The 16,648-nt window shown below is 42.2% G+C and overlaps 1 protein-coding gene across 1 annotated transcript in view; it reads left to right on the forward strand.

The window, feature by feature from the left end:
• The first annotated feature begins 1,220 nt into the window (after positions 1-1,220).
• Positions 1,221-16,648, forward strand: part of CHRM3 (cholinergic receptor muscarinic 3) — a 273,820-nt gene continuing 258,392 nt past the window's right edge. The window contains 1 exon segment of the mRNA XM_082756224.1: positions 1,221-1,451. The gene's annotated coding sequence lies outside the window, so the exon portion shown is untranslated.

The raw sequence follows: 16,648 nt of genomic DNA on the forward strand, positions 1-16,648 counted from the left end.
AAAATGCCTTTGGAATATGAAAATTGAGTACCCCAGACTTTACACACCCTTTTGCAGGTGCTGATGACCAGTCTGTCACTGTGTGTCTGGCAGCAGGTGTCGTATGGTAGTCCTGGTGTCAGGGCACTGGTGTAGTTGCTGGCACAAGGCCTGGCAGCTGGTGCCTGACCGGCATGCACTGAGGGAAAACCCGGCCTGCTGGCCCAGCCACGTTGTTGTTGCTGCAGGGGAGAGGACCTCTGGCAAGCAGCTAATGCTTGGTCACTGACCATGCGTGGTGCCAGACAGACCCCAAGGCTATGAAATCTCTCTCTGAAGGTAGTGGGTACTTGAAATAACATTTAGGATGAAGTTAACGGGGAATCAGAGCCCTGCAAAGCATCCATCGCTGTGGTACTGGTATTTTCCAGGACACGTTTGTGGATGTATGCCTTACCTGTAGCCGAGAAAGACAGTATGGACGGATAAGACAGGACACAGCAGCTCCTTTGTCACAGCAACTCAATGGTGAGCAACACGGACTGCACAAAACAGCCAACCCTCAACTTTGTGTTGAACGATTGTAATTTAGATTTATTAATATTTATGACAGAAGAAACACAGAAGTGTAGGACAGGGGTTTGGTGTAACACTTCAGCACATGCCTTTAGAAGATGTGTTTAAACGGGGCAGACTTCCTATGTTTCTCTGGTTCAAGATGTTGTAATTGCACATGAGCAGATACTAATACTTCGCCTGTCCTACTGTATGTTGTAGCACGCCCTGACAGGCTGGAAGGGGAGAACGTTTTAAGCAGATCTCTTGGCAGGTACCTAGGAATGAGCCAACTCCATGTCAGCGCATGCTGGAGCTGTATGTGACCGGGCTGATGCCCCACACGAGGCACAGTCCACACACGACGGAGGGTTCCCCCCTTTCCACCCGCCCACCCAGGCGTTGCGAGCTTAGCGCCACAGGGTGCGGTCACAGCAGGGGCGCGGGGACCCCGCCGCACCCCGCTCCCCACCGGCCGCCCCCCGGAGCAGCGCCGCCAGCGGAGCCGGGCCGCGCTCTGGGCCCCGGGGCACCGGGCCGGGCGGGGCGGGGCGGGGCCCCGTGATGTCAGCGGCGGGCGGACCAATGAGCGGCGCGGCGCGGCGCGGCGGGCGGCGGAGCCAGGGCGCCCCTCGTGCGGCGGCTGCATGGGGAGGGCGGCGGCGGCGGCGGCGGGGCGAGGGGTCCCGGCGCGCCCCCGCCCACCCGGGGGCCGGGACTGAGCGAGGCGGCGCCGCGCCCCGGCACAGGTGCGGTCGCGCGGTGCTTTGCGGAGCGGAGCGGAGCGCCCTCCTCCCGGCGGGGGATGTGCCGGCCGCCGGGGGCGCGCCGCCCGTGGGAAGCGCGCTGCTAACGCCACCTGGGCGCCGCCGGAGCGCCCGGAGCGGAGAGGAGAGGGCTCGCCGGGAGCGAGGCAGGTAGGGCGCGGAGCGACGGTACCGGAGCCTCGGAGGGGCTGGGGCTGGGTTCCGCTTCGGGTTCGCGTTTGGGCTCTCTCCGTCCTGCGCGGGGGTGTCCAGGGGAAAAGTTGCGGGACCGCCGCCTGCCGCCCCGGGGCTCGGTGCTGCGTTTGGAGCAGCCCCTCACTCCGCTCCTTCGTTCTCTCCTCGCACTGCTTGGGCACAGCCGCGCCCCGGGAGCGGCGAGGCGAGGTGGCGGCCGCCCCTCCGTGCCCGTCCGTGGGGCCGCCGGGCGGGCAGCGCTCCCTTCTGCTCCCGGCTGCCGCTGCCTGCCTGCCCCGGGCCGCCCGCCCCGACGTGCCGCCGGCTGCCCGCAGCGCCTGTCCACCCGGGGCGGCCCTAGGGTGCGCGGCTCCCCCGGCCGGGGCCGCCCCCGCTGCCCGCCGCCATCTCGGCGCGGCGGCCGCTCCGCGCAAGGTCCGCGAACGAGTCTCCCCCCCCCCGGGGGGTCTCGGGGGGCAACCGGGAGCAGGGAGCGGGGCCCCAGCCTCTGCTTAACGCCGCCGAGGGTCCGTGCGGGAAAGCCCCGACGTGCCCGGTCGTGCGGGGCCGCGGGTTGTCTCTCCTGGGTTTTGCTGCCCAGCCGGGGGCTTCCCATGACCGGGGGTTACTTCGGGGAAAAAGGCGAATCCCAGCAAATATCTGTGCTGCCCATATATAGAAATAGTCGCGGGCAGGAGGACGGTAACTCGAATATTGCTGACACACGTCGAGAAACTTTAAAAAAAGGCATACAAAAGCCAGGAGGATTCCTGAGGATGTTTCTGCCGGAGCAATGCATATTCCTGTGTTTACACCCTATGTTAACTGAAACGTTTATACTTTTTTTTTTTTTTTTTTTTAGATATTATGCGTCCATACCTCAAAGTCAGTCTATTGATTTTCCTTCGTCTGCTTTGGTGTGTTTAATCTGACAGTGTTTGGTTTGCTTGCTGGTGTTGGACCAGGTCTGTGGGAGATAATGCTGCCTTTTGCAGAAGGGAAGCCTGGTTTGGTGGCTTTCAGCATGGAGGCAAGCTGGTCACTTGTGAGATAGCAGTTCTCCATGGCGTGGAACAAGTATTGCGGGGTTTTCTGGTGTGTGCTCTGAAAAGTTTTCATGGTTCTCTTTTTCTTTATTTTTTTTTATTCTTTCTTTTCTTTTTAGTCCTTCTGTTTTGACCAGAAGCTTTTACCTGTGTAGCATTGCCCTGTAGAGACATATGAAGACTACACAGTTTCTAGTTCTGAATCTCAAAGTAGTTCAAAGTAATGTGTTTTTAGTTTGGTACTGTGTACCAGTTAACACGGTAACTTCAGCTGTAGGAAAGAAGAATTGGTTGACTTGAGCTGAAACACTGAAAGCCATTCTCTTGGACTATTTCGGATGTTGCCATTTTGCTGGATCTTAGTAGCAAGGCAATGAAATACTCCAGGGATAATCTAGTATGAAATTAATCTGACTTACTGCCAGCTCTATCAAAACAGGTTGCAAGTTTTCTTCCTTCCTTCTACCTGCTGTGTGTGCTGCCACCAAACCCAGAAATTCAGTTTTGCCTTTTTTCACATCTCATTCAGAAGAAACAGAACCATATTTATTACAGAAGTTGTTGTGAGTTGCACAGTCATGCCATTTTAAAGTAGATGAATGGCATTTTCTGGAGCAGCTGATTACGTACTTCATATCACGTATCTGTATACTCCCAAGTGCAATTTATTTTTATTTCTTTTACTAAAGGAAATTTAAAGTTCATCTTACCATTGGTAATATGTTAATAAATTGTTGGATGCAGGCTATATTCTAGAGCAGTTGTCTCAGAAGTAGATTTCCCTGGTGAAAGCCAACTGTGACCATATGAAAGATCTCAAACACAGTGCTCAACGGTGTATTAAGTTTCACTCCTAAATATTAGTTTTAAGGATTCAGATGTCTTGGTTAATTTGTAAGCTAGTTTAAAAAAAATGTCACACATGCCTCTTTTCATTGTAAAGCTATAGTTTCTGCTTTAAAACCCTTCCTGTCTCGCATTAGTATTTGGATTTCAGACTTGGGACTATAAATGTTTTCAGGAACAAATCTTGAAATATGAAAGAAAAATCTTCTGATGACTAAGGTGGAAATTTCTCCTAAATATTCCAAAATTATAGTTGTTACATTCATACCTTCCTTCTTCCATCAGTCTTGATTTTAGCAGACAGAAAGCTTCCATGCCTACTTCTTGTGTTAGCAATTACTGTGCTTACGCAATGCTGTGTGACTGGAAAAGGAAGGGGAAGGAGTGCAAAAGGTGCTTGACACTAGAAGAAAGTTTAAAGTGATCTGGACAATGCTAATTAATTTTGTCCTTTATGAAATAATGGCTGGTTTGTCATTAAGAAGAGGTTGTACTCTGAGCTGATGTGGTGCTCTGAGGATGAGACAAAGTATCTGCGAGGTATTTAAAGGCAATGAGAGCTCTGCTCAATGCGTGCAACTGCATGGTTGCTGTGCTTAGTGTGTAATATGATAGAACAGTTTACTAATATTATTAGTATCCCTTGCTATAGTGACAGTTCCCCCTTTAATAAAGACGTATAATTAGGATTTAAAATAAGGAGCAGTATGGAGCACTATGTGGGGGAGGATATGCAGTAGCACCACTATTGGTATCTTCATCTATTTTTAAGTACCTTAACTTGTGATTGTGTAACAAGTATTTAAATGGTCTGTAAGCCTAGAATGAAAAGAGCGAGCTTGTTAACACCACAAGTAGTTCGTTTGGTAAGTTTGTTCAGCAGTATTGCTGCATCCTCTAGGACTTGGTTTGTTTTTTTTCTTCGGGAGAGCTGCCTAGGTGCGTGGCCGCTGTACCAGGTGGATCTCAGTCGCTCAGAGGTGCTGGGTAGCCGTGCATCACCTCCACACAAACTTGATGACTCTTGGACCATACGGCATATCATGCTGTAGAGTACACAGTGGACTATGGTCTTCGGGGTGCAAGATAGAATAAAGGAGTTTGTTTCTTATTTGTATAAGCCCTGCATGCCATATTTAGGTTGGGAGCTCATGCTCCAGGACTTCTCTGCCATCCTCTTGTTTTAAAAGAGAAGTGCATGCTGTGACACTTTCTGCTCCTTGTGCCTTGGTTGATGCCACTGCAACGCAACCTGCATGCAAGCCTGGCCAGGAGCATCACTGAGGTCAGGGGAAAAACTGTTCTCCTGAATACAAATTGTTGAAATTACCGTGTGTAAAATCAGAGAGGATGGAAGATTAATCCCCTCACCTCTTCTGAGTATGTAGTTTCATAGTGGAGGCATCAATTAGTGCAAAGGAAGGTAGGCTTAAGTGAATTTCTTCATTAAATGTTTGCAAACTGAAGGCAAGGTCTTCTCTGTGGTTGCAAGGTTTTTCAGGGAAGAAAAAGAAAGCAATTTATATTAGAAATGATAAATATTCAATTATTGAAATGAGAGCTAGAGGCAATCTGATACTTATGTAAATTAATCTTGACGGTGAGAGGTATAGAGAAATGTAGTTCTGCTGTCAAACATTATGGATCATGGGAAAATACAGCCAATTGTGTGTCATTACCTTTTCTCCTTTTTTCTGTGTTTTCATTCTAAAGCTGGCATAAACAGAAACTTAACTGTTCAGTTTAGAAAACTTTCATGCACACAAACACAGGGTTTTCCTCGCTTACCCAAGTGCAGTGTGCCAGGGCAGCCACTAAGCTGCAGAGCAGCGGGCAGCCCAAGCATCTGATGGCTCGCCTGGCTCCTGGCATGAGCCTCCTGCCTGCATTGATCGCCAAGAGGTTGGGGCTGTTTAGCTAGTTTATAGCAAGTTCCCATCAGCACAGTGACTGCAATTCAGTATTGTCCACTTAATTTTAGTAATTGACAGGATTACACTTGATAGGCAGTGTTTCAGATTATATTTCATTTATTTTTCTGAATGAGGAGCTGGTGTGGTGACATGTGAGAATAATCTCCTGGTGTGTGTGGTTGATAATCTGACCACCTACGTTCCCAGTATACCTCCATTGGAAAAAATGAATCTTCAGTTGCAAAAGTTTACAATACGAAGAGGTCAGAGGTTTCCCTTTTTCTCCATCCTCTATGAGTTTATAAATAAATGAGGAGTGGTGATGAGTATATATGTACTTAAATATATAAAAAGTTGGTTGGAACTTCTGTGACAACATTCTGGCGTGCCTCACTTTTGGTAAAGAAAATGACTTAATGCCTCTGGTCAGTTACAGCATGTAATGTTGCTTGTCTGTTTCTCAAGCTGTGCTCATGTACACACCATTCTGCCCCTTGCTCCCTTACTTGCAAGCACTGGTGTACTGGAGCCTGGGACTGAGGGCTCTGCGTGGGTCTTAGAGCTCCATGTGAGGTTTAAAGTTATCTCTTTCCTGGACAAATCTGCAGTCTTCACAACACATGTGAAGCAGTGTTCATAACACACTGCAGCCTCCATATTCCTGTTGTACTTCTAAGCTTGAGAAGTCCCCTCCGGCATCCAGGATTTCTGGTTTCCGAGAAATCTTCTAGACATCACTGCATGAAGGTCTGAGTTATCATCTGTAGGAAATAATCCTGACAGTATTGAAGGCAAAAATGCTATATATTATCTACAAGGATTTATAAAATAGCTCCAAGGAGCGATCTGCTGCTAGCCTATGACTCCATCATTCCATTATGAAATAATTGCTGAAGTCAATAAATTTACTTATGTGGGTTTCTAGGAGCAGAAAATACATTATTAAGGCAGTCAAGTCACTCTCAGGAAATCTTAATAAATATGTAGTGAAGAAGCACTTCACTTCTTTAAGCCTTGCATTATAAACAGCTATGCAGAGCCACTCTACTCTTTATAGGTTTGAAATAACAAGTTAAGCCTAAAAACAATAACAAATCTCCCTAAAACCTTAAATACCTCCTAGGAGGTACTGGGCTGCAACAAAAACAAATAATTTGGTGAGATAATAGCAGTCTTAATATAGAATATTAATTGCGACTTTTGGTTTCAAACAACCTGGAAAACATTTATCAGCTTCATGACTATTACTCAGGAATGAGAGAGTGTGCAGGCCGTTATCTTGAAGCAGCACACTTGCATTGACTAAAAACACAAAAGAAAGACCTTGGTAAAACACGGTAAGAACAATGTCATGCACATCCCTGTGTTGCAGTGGATTTCACAGAATCACAGAATTGTCTAGGTTGGAAGAGACCTCAAGATCATCGAGTCCAACCTCTGACCTAACACTAACAAGTCCACCACTAAACCATATTGCTAAGTTTAACATCTAAACGTCTTTTAAAGACCTCCAGGGATGGTGACTCCACCACTTCCCTGGGCAGCCTATTCCAATGCCTCACAACCCTTTCGGTAAAGAAGTTCTTCCTAATATCCAACCTAAAACACCCTTGGCGCAACTCTAGCCCGTTCCCCCTCATCTTGTCACCAGGCACGTGGGAGAATAGAACCAACCCCCACCTCTCTACAGCCTCTTTTAATGTACTTATAAAGAGCGATAAGGTCACCACTGAGCCTCCTCTTCTCCAGGCTGAATAAGCCCAGCTCCCTCAGCTGCTCCTCATAGGACTTGTTCTCCAGACCCCTCACAAGCTTTGTCGCCCTTCTCTAGACTCGCTTGAGCACCTCCATGTCCTTCTTGTAGCGAGGGGCCCAAAACTGAACACAGTACTTGAGGTGCGGCCTCACCAGAGCCGAGTACAGGGGGACGATCACCTCCCTAGCCCTGCTGGCCACACTGCTTCTTATAGAAGCCAGGATGCCGTTGGCCTTCTTGGCCACCTGAGCACACTGCTGGCTCATATTCAGCCGACTATCAACCAATACTCCCAGGTCCTTCTCCGCCAGGCAGCTTTCCAACCACTCATCTCCCAGTCTGTAGCTCTGCTTGGGGTTATTGCACCCCAGGTGCAGGACCCAGCACTTGGCCTTGTTGAACTTCATACAGTTGACCTCAGCCCATCGATCCAGCCTATCCTATTTTCATTTCCTGAAATGCAGCAGAAGCTGGGTCCACCCTCATTTATTCAGACAGCAACATCCATGCTGCATGTATTAAGTATGAATATAGGATTTGGTGACACACAAAGCTTGGTTTTATAGCTGTGCACTTGGTAGTAGTCATAGTAGTCACCTGCTCAAATTCTTACTGTTTGTTTTTTGACCAGAAGCTTTTTAGCCCTCTTCCACATTTCTCTAGTAAAAATTGGTAATACTAATTGTGATTTTTTATAATTAATTTTTGGATCAACACAAAGTATTGCTATAGAAACAAATCCTTTTGAACTTCACTGCAGACAATAGTAGAATTACTCAATCTCAATATATAACAAGCACAATAATAAGAACTATTTAAAAGGATAAAGAACTTGCTTTCAAAAAGGAGTAATGCAGACACTTAAAGCTGTCACAGAAGAATGGAATTTGAAGATTTTCAGAATTATCTTTTTATTAAGCATCCCCAATTGCTGTACAAAGGTACATTCTTGCTTCTAACAAAATAATAATTACAACACCCGGTCTCCTCAGAGGTGGATTACATCACTCCATGGAATAATCTGCAGATCTCTGTCATTATGATGATGTTTCACTATATGGTGCTGCATCTTCTCTCAAGGATGGCTCTTCTTCAGTCTTGACAGTGGGTATTTGGGAAAACCATAGTACTAGCAGGACATCAAGCAACCCAAATTTTTAGTTGGAATTCTATGGTGCTTTATCTCTAACTTTTTTTTTTTTTTTCTTTTTCTTTTTTTTACCAGCTGAAGCATCTATCTTGCTTCCTTCAAAATGAAGGAGATGTTTATTTGCATTTTACGTTGTGGTCTCTCTTGATGACAGATGAGAAGTTGTGTGTATCCAAACACAAGTCAGGAGGCTGAGGGGTGTGTAAGTGCCAAACACCTGTGGAACAGTGAGGAAGAAAATGGAGCAATCTTGGAGTTTCTTGTGAGTCCACGATTGGCATTATGGTTTGTGACAGATTTTGAGTTAATAAAAGCTTATATGTTTGTTAAAAGTATACCTTTTTAAAGAGTATACCTTTTTACAAAGCTTACGTTGTGAGTAACAAGCAGTAGATGGCACAATGATAAAAATGTAACTGCGTGCAAGACCACAGGTCCGCAGCTTTCTCTCATCAGAACATCTCTTTTTGGAGAGCCTTCCAGGACTTTAGCGTAATGTCAGTCACCATTTTCAAGCAGTATGTCATATCTCTAGATTCTTCCTCTGATTAACATTGAGTTCTGGTTTTGCTACCTGAGAAATCTTTGAGAAAATTCTGTAACAGAAGCTAAAGAAGCATTACAAAAGGTGATAGTGAAGCAATGCTAAGACTGTTTTACTCCCAGAATTCTTGGGAGGGAAAGATCCCCAGAATGTTTATGTATGTAAATATATTTCTAAAATGCCTGTTGCAGAAAATGTCTTCTAATAAAATGAGAGGAAAGTCACTTTGTTAAAATGTCTCTTAAGGAGCACTGAAGGCATGAAGAATTTGAGACGTTCTTTGGGGCTGGAGCCACGAAAGTAATTTCAGAGAGTTTTAAATCTAGTAAGGAGGCTTTGTGGAGTATAGCTATGTTTATTTCAGGTTCCTCTAATTGTATCATTTTTTCTAATGATTTTTTTTTTTTTAATTTATCCCATATTTTTTGGGGAAAGAGATGAAGAAGTTCACTCCTAAGGGTAAGGACACTGATCTTCTCTGGAAGACAGAAAATCCAGAATCTGGGTGTTTAAAGTTAATGAAGAAAGACTTCAGAACAAACATTACTGAAAGGGGGGAAAAAAAAGGTCTATGAAGTAGAAAATTGAATGGGCTAACCTCCAAATGTGTAAGAGAAGCTTATAGGAATGTAACTCAAGGGGTAAAGGGTTGAGTCGTAGAAAACAGTGGCTAAAAATAATCCTGTTCAGTGCAAAGGGAACTAATATAAATAGAAAAGCAATAAGAATAATTTGTAGCTCCTTTTCTGGAAAATGTAGTTCAGTAGCTAATGGCTAGTAATGACATGGTGGGCATTAGGTATTGCTTGTCCTTTTCCTTGGTCTTAGTGTGATAAGTGTGTATAAGGACACTTAAAGACCCACAGTGTGATAAGGGAGTATATCAACAGAACTGACAGCATTTGACATTGCACTTGATGGACCATCATAGGTGTATGCCATGCTCAGATTTTTCTTTTTCAGTCATACACGCCATTTTCACTGGAAAACCGTAGTGCCTAGTAAGACTTCTAAATAAAAATAGAAGTGAGTGTTACTCTTCCTCCCCTTCCATGTCTCCATCCAAAACATGCAGTTGTTTTGTGAAAGCGAGTACATGGAAGATGCAGATACTTGAGAAGATGAACTGTACTTTTCAGAAGAAGCAGACGGTGTTTATACTGTTCACTTCTGAGTCAGTAATTTTTATTCTCACTCAACTCAATGAAAGCTGTGTTTGTTTGCTAAAGGGAATGCTAAAGAGGCAAAAATGTGCAAGCAAGATTGAAAAAGAGGCTTATAAAAATAGCAGCAGGTTTGTTCATCCATGAAAAGTGGTAAATAAAAAAAAAAAAAAGCAGTGTATTTAATAAATAGAAACCTTTCAATCAGTCTTTAAAGGCTGTCCAGATCATGATCACTTTCTGCGACAGCCTGTCTAGAAATTTCTGGTTTTCTACTGCAACTGTTAGCTTGAGTGCTTCCAGCTTGAGCTAGCCTCTCACGGATTGAAGAGCCAACAGCAAATATTTTCCTAAGTACATTTGGTTCTTCTTCTGGACCTACAATACAACTTAAACCAAGTTACAAATTCATATGAATTTGGACAAAAGCTGCTATGATTCTCTTTGTTTGAAGACTGTGTCCAAGCACTTTGAGAACTGATGATTTTTTTCAAGGTCTTAAACTCATGTGCAGAAATCAAAGAGATGAGATGCTAATTTTGTAAGTAAAACTTTAATGAAAGTATTTATTCAAATCTAATTTTCATTACTATGATTCTGAAGATTAAATTTTATACAAGCTATATTTCTTGTGAATGCAACCTAAGTTAATCCATTGTTAAAAACACACTCTTAGCTGGGAAGAAAATAGTTTTAAAGGTATTTACTTTTCTAGTTTGGGTAAGAAAAATGCCATTTGTCATATTCATTTCTGCATTGTGTGATTTATTGCCGTCCATGAATGAACTACTGAAGCTGAACAGATAGCATGATTCTTACTAGTGTTTGCTCCTCTGCCTCCTTTTCAAATAACAATGTTAAGTTATAAAACAAAAATTGTGATTCTAGAAAGACTTTCTCATTAGGAATGCTAAGCAAGTAAGGATTTTTATTTATAGATATGTAGCAAACACTATCCTGAATTAAGATGGAAAAAAAACCAACTGTTTAGGACTCAAAGCCGCTCGTTTCAGAAGGCGTTGTGTCCAATGTCCAGAAGTGTGATTCAGTACACAGGTACTTGTATGCAAAACTTTTGTGAGGAATTACATGCTGAAGCTTTTCAGGGCACTTGTGAGGAAATCTGCTGCTGATGTAAGCTGCCAAGAGCAGCTCTTGAATTATGGTAAAATCCAACTTTTATATGCCTGAAGCAGAAGAATGAGGGTTGTGCTACTCTAGACAACAAGAGCTGAGAGATCCATGAAGGTCCAGGGCATACCTGTAGGTACTGAGGCCTTAAAAAAAAAAAAAAAAAAATAAAAATAAAAATAAAAAGCAACACATCTCAACTGAACTTCATGTAAAAGAAAATAATAAGTAAAAAGCATGTCATCTATTTTCTTTCTCAAAGTGTTAGCATATATGCACAATTCTATCTTGTCATATTTGTAAGCTTAAGAAGGTGGATGTGCAAAGATAAATATGATCAGATATATTTTTTTCAGTAAGAAAATTGTAAATTTTGTGAAAAATTTGTAATGTACTGACTGCTTTTTAATGTAGCTAAATGGCCAGCTACTAGAAATTAGGCAGCATTAGCATGCAGAGGTTTTATCCTTGTTAGATTAATTTGAAGCTTTCCATGGTACAGTGAGTCATCTGAGAGGCCTGTATCTTTATCTGTGTCAGAACTCATCAACTCATTTCACTTGATACGTTGTTTTGGTCAGTTTTTGTTTGCTTCTAGGAATAATACACTCATTTTACAACAGCCATATAGTTTTGCTCCTGCTTCTCTTAAATTGTGTAGTAGTTACTATTTTTATGGCTGTTATGGAACACAAAGGTTACTTTAGAAAAAAAAAATCAGCCATATTTTTATGAGATGGTACTGTTTTCTTGTTATGGTTTATGTAATGGGATGGGTAAGAATTTATTTGTATTGCATATTTATTTGTAATGACAAGAACAGTTGAATGCTCCAAGCACTTGTGTTGTAGCCTCTTGCGGTTGTGCCATTCCTTCTTCATTCTGTGTTGTGGCTGAAATTGGGTGTTGCAGTGTTGTAAGGGCAAGGTTTCTGAATCTTAGCATTGGACAGACTGAAAAACTAAATTTCAAGGTTGTTCCTTTCAGTTACTCGGAGCCTTCTATTGAATGTGTTTGAAATTCATAGCTTTTTTTCAGTTATTTTCCTTTTTTTTTAAATGAAAATACCTTTGGATAGCCTTTCACTGTGTTTTTCCATTTGGTAATGCTGCTGCTCCAAATGTCAATGTTTAAAAATGAACAAATAAACAACAAAAAAACTAACATAAGGCTTTGTGGATATAGTAGAAACTGGGTTGAACCTGCAATACTTAACTGGTATCTGCAGTATGGGGAATGCAGGGTAGTTACCATACGTTTTTTGACAGAAGTGCTGAAAAGAAACACTTCTGTAAGAAATCAGATATCTAGTAGTAAAGGTGGTAAACTATGTGTGGGCCTGAATTTCTAAACTAGAAATTGAGGGTGCTCCCCATCCCTGATGCCAACTGTCCTAGGCTGTTAAGAATTAAGAGCAGTGACTATACGCAGAAAAGCTGCTCTCCGCGTGCTTTGCTAGCTCATTCAGGCTACACCCAAAAGGTAAAACAGTAAAAAGGAGTGTTCATACGTTTGACGGTTGTAGGTATATGCCATCTGTCTGTGTTGCAATCTTTCTGTTTGTTTCTTTGTTTTTATAAACATTCATGGGAATATCCTGAAAGGTGTTGGGTGAAACCTAGCACCACTGAGTTAAAGGAGGTTTCTTTGCTTTGGATTTAGACAAATAGAAGGTTCAGTTCATCCTGGATTTCACTTTACTTCCTTTTTCAAGCTTGGACAACAAAAAAGTGTATTTTTTTCTGCACAGTTCTACTTCTATGTTTTCTTCATAACTTCTTTTTTTCCTGGAGCTTTCCAGTAGGAGTGCATCAAAAATTCTTCCCTCTTTTTTTCCCCCTACTGAAACTATTACACTCTCCTAGTTAAAATGGAACAGAAATATGAATTCTAGAAACATGTGGCCAGGCAGCCTCCGTTTGGCAAGTGAGATGTGGAGAGTGTACGTGTACAAAACATACTTCAAGGCATGTCCTAATCAACTTAAGTAAAATAAATTGAAATAAATATCCCCAACTATTTGCAGCAGTTAAATTATATTAATTTAAATCAGATTAAAGCTATAACTTGTGTTGCTATTTTCATGTCAAGATAAGCTTAAGCAATATTCTTCCTCTGATCCTAGTTCAGAGTAACAAGCAAGCCAGAATGCTTAATTTGAGGATTGTTATTACCTTTTTGAATTTCTAGTCTTTGTTTCTTCTCCTGGTTGGCTTTAATAATTCTTCCAGATACTCTTGTTTGTCCGTATTTACAAGTTTGCATTTGGGACAATGACCCATACATACATACGTGTATGTGTGTGTATATATATGTAAATACATACACACACCACTTTTCATTGTGAGAATCATGGAACTGGAACAAGTATTTTAGGCAGCTAATTAAACACAAAAGCATAAGAATAGAGGTAGAGCCTGAGGTAGAATTTTTTTTTTTTGGTGTATTTGAGAGAGAGAGTGTTAGTAGAATGTAAGTTTAAAAACACGTGAATCAATGGGGAAACTCAAGTGAAATGGCACACAGGGAACAGAGCTGGAGTTCTCCATTTTGTATTGTGCATGTAAAATTAAGAAAGTCATCTACTGAATCGGCCTGCAAGAATGAAAGGTCCTTGTTATAATATTGCTATGGCAAGAGTAGTATTAATTATGGATTGGTTTCTTGGCAGTGTTTTGGCATTTTCTCTTTTCAGCAAAAGTCTGACTTGGAGAATACTGACTGAAAGCCGAGTAATATCAGATGCTCATTTTTCTCCTCTGTATGGCTTCTATCAGTTAACAGTCTTCAGCAGCTTAATCTCGGTGTTTCTGTGAAGTTAATAGATTGCTGCGTTATACTGCAAGGGTAGTATCTTTTCAATCTGGGTTTAAGTGAAATGCTAGATCTAGTTGAGATATTAACATGGATGTTGCAGAGATACCATATAAATATGTGAGTAACTGTCTGTTACGTAGTTCAGGGTGCTATAAACTGGATAAATGACTGTATGTTAAAACTTGTCACAGTCAGCTACATGTGCCAAAACAGACATTGAGTACTTTTTAACCGGTTAAAAAGTTAACTAAAATTTTGGATTTGGGTGAAGAAAAAGATGTTAGAATGTGAAGATTTTTCAGGAGTTCATAATGTCAGAGGAAGATGCAAAGCTGGATATGCACAATCAGTTTGACTGAAAAGCTAGTTTTCCTTTTGTATGCAAGTGCAGATAACTGTGTGCAAACAGCTGTAGAACATGGCAATATTTATGTTGAAGAGCTTAATATAAAGAAATGTGGATACGGATTAGCCAAATTCCATTAGCTGTCCTTACTTATGTCAGTTTCTATTGCTTCTAGGGTCATCCTCAGTTTTGCACAGAGCATCCAGTACATGTGTTCATGTGTTTGCGTTCTCAGAATTTAAGGTAGCTGTAGCCTTTATGGCATCTTGGGGATGGGTGGGGACTACGTAGACAGGCTGTACTAACTGCATCTATTTTCTTTAACATACTGTTGGTGCTCTATACTAATGTGTACTTTCTATGTTGTTACTTCTCTTTCCGAGAGAAAAGTTACCACAAGTGTATGCTGAGTGTTGCCATTTTGATGCTGGAGAATAAAGAGCTTATTCAGGTTATTCCCTTGTATTATAAACAATTTCCCATTGCACAAGTATGAGTTGAGAATGTCCGTGCTTCGATTACCAAACCTGTAGTTTCTTCATACTGTTGTAATAATAGTGAGCCTTAAATGCACAAAACTTCTGATGCTACAGAGCAGCCATATTGCGTAATGAGTTCAGCACAGAAACCTGAGAGAACTGACTGGTCTGAGGATTTTGTTTACTTTTCTTACAAAGCCTGTAAAAATTAATTAGTCAACTAGCTACAGCCGAAGGAACTTGACCAATTGCTCAGGCATGACCAGTGGATCCTGGCAGTTCACAACAGCTGTATTTCTACTTCAGGAAATTTAACTCTTTAGCATATGCAGCAAATGGATGCCATACACTCTGATTTTCATTACGTTACTGATTTTCCCCTTTTAATTTACTGAGATTTCCTCTTTGCCGTTCTTCTTATTACTCTCCAGTTAAAATTCAGAGATGGCAGAAGAGGACAGTTACCCAACCACGGAGACAGGCTGGCCGCCCAAAGAGAGTTTGAAGTTCAATAATTCTAGTCATGGGGGAAGGTTGTTTTAGTCAGTCGTAGATTTGAAGCCACAATGCTTTAAAGCTTCAGCATTGCTGTTGTGCCTTGATAATCTGGATAGATGTTTTCAGTTTCCATGAGAAAGTAGGAGTTGTCTGATATTGAGGCAGCGGGAGCCTGAAGGCAATGGCAGAACTGAGATGAGGCGCAACTGTTGAAATAGTTCACTAGCATTTATTCCCATCCTAAACACATCTAAGCAGTCACACAGGCACCTCTCAATGAGGGATAAATATAAAAATCTGGTTCCTAGCAGTCTCTATATATAATCTTAACGTGATTCCATAATGGTGGGACACAGCTATATCCAAATATGCTTACAAGCTTGTAAACTGATGGTTTTCTAATGAGCCGTTTACACAAAGGGTTTCATTTTTGCCCTCTGAAAAAGTGCTCTGCTAATCTTATTGAATAAATTTATTTTTTTCACTCTCTAAAGAATCAGCTTTATTCTGTGACAGTCAGATGCCTCCTCAGAATTAGGGGGGTTGATATTGGAAGATTATTGATTTTCTTTATATAAAGACATGGTATTTAGACCACACAGCAGATCAGAAGTGAAATGTTTTCTCCTTTACAATGCAGGGATACTGCCTTAGTGGGGAATTTTCTGGCTTCCGTTGATTACAGTGACAGGGCAGTTTTGATGTAGGTAGATTGCCAGTGCTCTCCTGCCCGATAGCTATTGCCGTAATCAGGGTGGAAAGAATTCCTCCATATGCTCACATAAATTGAGTCTTTTTTTTTTTTCTCCTCCACTTAATAGCCTGCCCTTTGCAGAAGGGATTCCTGCGCTGGGCCTCAGTTGCAGACCACTTCTCCACCAGAAGTGCAGCGTTCTGGCAAGCCAGCAGAAAGAGTGAGAATGTGGACAGGAATTGCCAGACCATCACAGTCCATTAATTTTACCTTAATTATACTTTGGCCCATGATTAATACAGGTCATTGCTGCCTGGTCACGTTGTAGATCATGCTGAATATTGTACAATGACAAGTACAACTCCTCTGAGTCGTTTTGACTCCTTGGCTTAAACAATCATTGTTTAAACAGGGTAAGGAAACTGTTTATTTAAAAATGTTTCCAAGAAGTCCTAATCCCCTTTTGGGGTAAATGGAAGTGTTTCTGCTGCGAGATTCCTTTTAACAGTAAAAAGCAGGCAGGTTGAGTACTGAAAAAGAGACAGAAAAGGTAGTTGAAGTGCTGTTTCGTTCCAATTTCTCAGTGAGTCAGGGGACAAAATTTCTTGGCAAAAGGTCATGTTTGCAGGTCAAGAGATGAGCTGATCAGGTTTAAACTGTGTGCATGAGAGGTGTTCTCGGGAGATGATGCTGGATCAGGAGTGCTTAGCAGTCCTGCTCAGTGCCTGCATATTTGCAAAACTATTATCTCTGCTGTAGGAGCATTGCTGAGTAAGAGAAGGGAAATCAT

The sequence above is a fragment of the Aythya marila genome (assembly GCF_965140915.1).
Source record: "Aythya marila genome assembly, chromosome: 3".
Taxonomy (NCBI): Eukaryota; Metazoa; Chordata; class Aves; order Anseriformes; family Anatidae; genus Aythya; species Aythya marila.